Below are 6,000 nucleotides of genomic sequence, written 5' to 3'. Positions count from 1 at the left end.
GACATTTCATATGTCGTAGCCTAATAATACTGCATAGGAGCATGCTGGGCAGAAACCATGCTAATACACTACTGCACAATAGTATTAGGCTACTGCTCAAAAAGCATCACTAAAAACCCTGGGGCTGGCACTACTGCACAGTAACTCTATTACTGTGCATTTAGTTAGTACTTCATTAAGCAAGTACTAAATTAAATGTGCAGTAACTACTGCACATTAATGAATGTGTAGACACGCCCCATGTAGAGGATACTGGATGAAATTTAATGGCCTGTGAGAGGGCAGAAGGTCAGACCATATGATCTAATGGCCCCTTTCTGGCCTTCAGCTTCATGAATCTAGGAATATCCTTGGACCTCTTGCTAGAACCAGATCCTCTGAAATTTCCTTCTGTGCTGGTATTCCTCAATCCTTTCACTTTTCTCCTCTGCACTCTTGCACCGGGAGATGACCTTTTTTGCTTTCATGATCTCTCCTAAAGCCTTTACACTGATGACTTTCAGTCTTTCTCTCCACCTTGCCTGTCCAGCATTGCTTTTTTTCCCCAATATCTTCTCCGAGATATTTAATCACATTCTCAATCTACACATGGCTACTGGTGAACTTCTCAGCTCCTCTTTTATACTATTCGTTCCTTTTCCTTCATCATTAATAATAATTCCACTGTCTTTCCTGTCCATCATATTTGTAATCTCAGCCTTAAATCTGACTGGCCCTTTTTCTTCCCTCACTTTCAAGCTCCTAACAAATCTTGTCACTTTTTCCTGTAGCTCATTTCTAAACTCCACTCCTCACTTCTTTCCTTACCACTAAACACCTTGTTCAGTGTCTGTTTCTCACTTTCTCTCAGTCAAAGCCTATTACTGTCTTTCAGATTTTCCTTGTTTGCCAAATTTAGGAATCTTAGAATGCACATTTTTCAGAAGAGAGGGACTGTCCCTTTTTATCCTAGGAAGGTGCCATGCAAACTTATCATATTAAATGCATATTAAATAGTAATACTGTGTATTCAGAGACTAATAATTTGTATATTAAAATTAGATTAGATATGACACAAACTGACAACCTCAGGTGCTGATAATAATAGTAAAGTAATGTTTTGGCACAGGGATATGAACTTGCTTTCTGGACATTATGAGACAATAGGGTTGATGCTCATTTACATTAAGGGAGTTTGACATCACTTTGATGCCCCTTCACACTTGCCCACACAGAACCATTCAAAAGGGTCTTGGTATAAATGAGTCAAGAAGGCTAATTTGTCCCTCCAAGAATCCTACACAGCCTGTATTTGTTCAGGAGTTTACAGACCTGGACCAACTTGTGGTTCCAGGTTAGAATTGTGGTAGCACTTGGGTCCAAAATATCAAGCAAACTTTGGCATGTGAACAGATTTATCCAGTCAGAAGATTCTCAAGTTAGTACTGACAGCAAAGAATTTTCCACAGCATGGTCAGGGCTTCTCATATCGAGTAATGTATTAGACCTCAATCAAACAGTTGTGGTGACCTCTGCCTTTGGTTGAAATGTTAAATAACACAAAGCCTCTGGAAGAAAGTACAGTATGGAGTTAATGAACGGAGACAAAACAAAGTGTTGAATAGAGATTTGCAAAAATTTGGAGAGCCTACGGTAATATCTTTATATATTCTTTATCAGAAATGTGTTTCAGTTGGGCACATCAGGGAGCTATTAGCTACTTATTTAAGGTGGCACTGAAGCTTTAGACAACATCTTCACCGCTTTGATCAACAGCAGTATGATGTTTGTGCCCATCATTGCATGTTGATAGTGTACGCTTCTCACTGCAGCCCATCTGGGGCACTGTAAGTCAACCTGTACAAATGTTCTCTCAACCTCCGAGGCAAAGATGAGAGTCTAGGACATCTAGACTTGGTCACTGGTTGTGCAAAGCTCCTGCATGGTTATATATCAGTTATTTGGTTGGACACGAGTCACAATGTAGTTTAAAAAGTATATTTGTATTTATGGGGCCAGAGCCTCAACTGATTTAAATCAGTATCTTTCTTGTGTAGAGGTGGCCAAACTTCCTAAAATTTTATCCAGAAACCAAAGCTTTAACACAGACAAGATCTACAGGGCACAAAACTTTCGAGATGCCCATGCCCCAGAGTCAATGATCTGTGCATAGCTCTGCCCCTCAAATAATAATTTAGTGCTAAATGAATTTTTAGAATAAATAATAAATACAAACTCAAGACAATCAGAAACAGACAATAATAAACAAATAGAAAGAAAATTAATGCTTTTATTCATCTACCCGTCTTTCTTCAAGAGGCACATTTAAACTGCACAACAGCCACCTGTGGCTCATAAGCCACCAATGATCTATTGACTTCATTGGAATAATGCTTACAGCAGCCAGAATCACTACTGAGGGTGGGGACTTTTAAGACAGGGTTAGTTGGAAGTACTTTTGAATACAGTTCTAAACTAGCTAATTAAATCCCTTAAAAAAATAAACATTTAAGCACCCCAAACAGAAAAAACATTCTCAGTGATGTATGGCTGTCATGCTTTTGTGAGAAAATCCTGGCTTCTATGAGGTCAATGGGCATTTTGCCATGAACTTCAGTGGCAATAGGATTCGATCCATATGGGACATCAGCCTATACACTAGTGATTCTCAGCCAGGGTGCCACAATACTCTGGGGTGCCTTAAGAGTCTTTCAAGGCTGCCATGGAGTGACGTGCAATGTTAGATGTGCAGATATGATTTACAAGATAAATTCAGAGATTTAAAATAGGAATCTAGAATTAAAAATAAGAATGTATTAAAATAGGACTGTATTAAAAACATTTCTGACCTGTTGTGGTCTTCCTGAGTTCTTTGCAAAACAAGAATTGCTCAATTATTTTTCAGTAGTAAAAATGAGTGAAAATTAAGAACTGGCATTTTCTGTGGGTTGCCTTGAGCCCAAAGAGGGGCGTCTTATGTCTTTTTAGGGGTGCCTTGAGCCTAAGATGGCTGAGAACCCCTACTCTACACAAATTAATTAAAAGATGCTTTAGGTAGATGTGCAGGAAGCACAAAGAGAACCCAGCTCTCTGTTACATTCTGCAATCCCCAGTTTTCCAGCTGTCACTATGTAATATGGTCTCCCCCTCACATAATTCCTTCCTGTAGTCCAATAGAAGCCCTTAAAAAAAGAAAGAAGAGCAACAAGCAAGTAATCCTGTCATATGATCTGCACCAGTAGTTTGGGGCCTGTTTCTCTTTCAGGGGCTGTGAGCGTGCTTTGAGGTGCACAATAGAGATGCCTTCTCCATTGACTATAGAGCTAGCTCATTGAGCCAAACTCAGCAACAGCCCCAGTAACAGCAGCAGCAGTGGCAGTGGCAGCAGCACAGTAATGGGCCCAACTGTTAACTGATTTAACACTCTGCCAGCTGCAGTCCCTGAGCTCAGAGAGGAGCAGCGGGCCTGCGTGGCTCTTTTGAATATTACCTTTCAGCCAATTAGACTTATGTCACTTTCATAAAATGTTTCATGTTCACTCACATCAGGGAGATGGTCCTCTGGGGGAGAGGGGTGTAAGGGAATTATGTTACCTGCATTGCTTCTTAATACGAGTCAAGTAGGGATTTGTTGTTTTTAATAACAGTATTATCAGTGTATTGACCCAGCTGTTTGTACAAAATATACAGCATTGTTCTGAATCCAGAGGGATTTCAATCAGCCTACCAAAGTGCACAGTTTGGCTTTTTAAAAAATATATATATTAAAGATGGGGTGGACTCAGAAGCACAGATCCTAGCAAACTCCCTTTCATCTTTGGGAGGGTTTTAGATCTAAGTCTGAATTGGATTGATCTTGAATCTGAACTTTAAATAATTCCAAACCTGGAGAAAACTTGGACTTAGATCTTATCCATGTCCTCTGGTGGCTTAAATCAGCGTCACTCTACAGCTGTCCAAGAAATGATGCTGCTATACACTAACAGAGAATTTTCCCTTAGAATTTAAATGTTTGGGCCCATCCTCAGATTTTACAAGACAACAGAAAGTAAAATTACTGTAAGAGTTACAAAAGCCCAAAGAAAACCCCTTTGGAATGTTTGGTTCAGCTGATGGCTCGTCCACATGTTGTCCCCTGACTCAGTCTCATCACATCTAAAGTGTCCCTGAGAGTTTGCCCAAAGCCATTCCTAAAGGCAGAGAACTGGTCAGAACCTCGGATTTCTGTTCTGTGGGGAAATCCAAAACTGAGGGGCCTGGGGGTAGGAGGAGTATAATTTTCTCCCAGAATTGGAACAAAGAGATGAAATTTGGGGATTGTCCCACAGAATGCAAATTCCAAAAGAAATCAGAACCCGTGACTATTTCCACGTTGATGAAGTTGAAACCCACGTTATCAGCTTGTTTCATATTAACTTGTACATTAAACTAGTAAATGTGGTGTATACGAAACATACCATGCTGTAAATTATATTAAACACTTGGTTAAATTTATAGCAAAGCAAGAGCAAAACATAATTAAGAAAACAGCAAAATTGGAACAAAATACTTTTATGTTATCAAAACAAAATGAGAAAGCCAAAATGACACACGTTGAGTTTTTCCCATTAAAAAAAATTGTCAGAAGTGACACAGTCCCACACAACTTCTATGTTTTCTCCCAGCAAAGAGCTGTACAGAGCAGTGAGCTCACTACTGACATCTGTTGCTGAACAGGGAGAAGAGTGGTCCAGAACTGTATGAAAATTTTAGACAGAGGCCCTATGTTAGGGATAGAGGGGGGGGATAGCTCTCTGCTGGCACCTGTTGGTGAACAAAGGGAATGGACTGGATGGACCAGCCCTGATTTGCTATTCAGCTTTGTGTCAGTTTGGGGTATTTTGACCAAAATACAGATAAGCATTGCATTTGAGGAAATAAAATGCTACTATCCTCAGCAAGGGATGAAAAGACAAAAAAAACCCTCTGGCATATGGGCATCCAGGAATGGGTCACCCTGACCAAAGCCACAGTCTGGAGTGATTGGGTAAGGGAGCTAGCTGGGACAAGATTTTAAAAAAAGAGAGAGCAAAAGAGTGCCTTTGTAGAAGCAAGAGCTCCTGGTTAAGGAGTCTGAATACTACTGGAAGCCTTAGCACAGCTGTGAGGTACACTGAGGGCAGTGAAGAGACCTGAGATGGTGCTAAGCAGTAGTGTCAAAATGGGTGGGCAAGTGGGACACAAGTCCTGGGCACTAAAGGGGGGAGGGGGCAGAATAGAGGCAGAGGGATGCTTCACCCTCACATCTCCTCCTTTCCACACCCTGCACCTTCTCTGTAGAGGCTCTGGCTGCAGCAGCAGAGAGGGCAGAGCAACAGCAGTGGCACATGGTGTGGGAACAGTGGCCAGAGGTTCCCTGCTGCAGGGGAAGATGTCACCTCTTTTTTGCTGCCAAAAATCAGTGCTTAAGTAACTGCTCAACGCACATGTTGGTAACTAAAAACCTCCAGGCACTGCTCCTGGTCCAGTGTACCCCACTGCCCAGGTGCAGAACTAGCCAGTTACACGTCTGGTGCTGAAAGTGGACAGAGCTAAGAGTTCTTGGGCTGAAGCTGCAGGGAACCACAGCTGAGGGCCTCTCTATCCAGCTGCCACCTGCAGCTGGGATAAGCAGTAGATTTCCCCAAGTAACACATCCTCAAGGGAGTGAGGATGAATTTCCTGAATTTTGAACTTTGCCATCTCTGGACAACAAGGTTGCCTATACACATGCTCAGGGGTGGTGGGGTGTTTTAATTAGAGCAGTTCCCAGACAACCGCTCTAATTAAAATGGCTCACCATCATGTGTATTAAGCCCCCGTGCATTTCAAACTGGCCATGGGGTGCTTTATCTAAAGCTCATTCAACGAAGTCTAGATAAAGTGCCCCTGCAGCCATTACATGTGACAGTGAGGCAATGCTGGAGTGTTCTAATCAGAATGTGGAGCAGACGGGATTTATCCCGTCTGCTCCAACACATTCTAATTCAAATGTGAATGAAC

Source organism: Gavialis gangeticus, unplaced genomic scaffold, assembly GCF_001723915.1.
Source record: "Gavialis gangeticus isolate Ggan-Ray unplaced genomic scaffold, GavGan_comp1, whole genome shotgun sequence".
NCBI classification, from domain to species: Eukaryota; Metazoa; Chordata; order Crocodylia; family Gavialidae; genus Gavialis; species Gavialis gangeticus.
The sequence above is the reverse complement of the archived record's forward strand: the minus strand, read 5'-3'. Positions refer to the sequence as shown.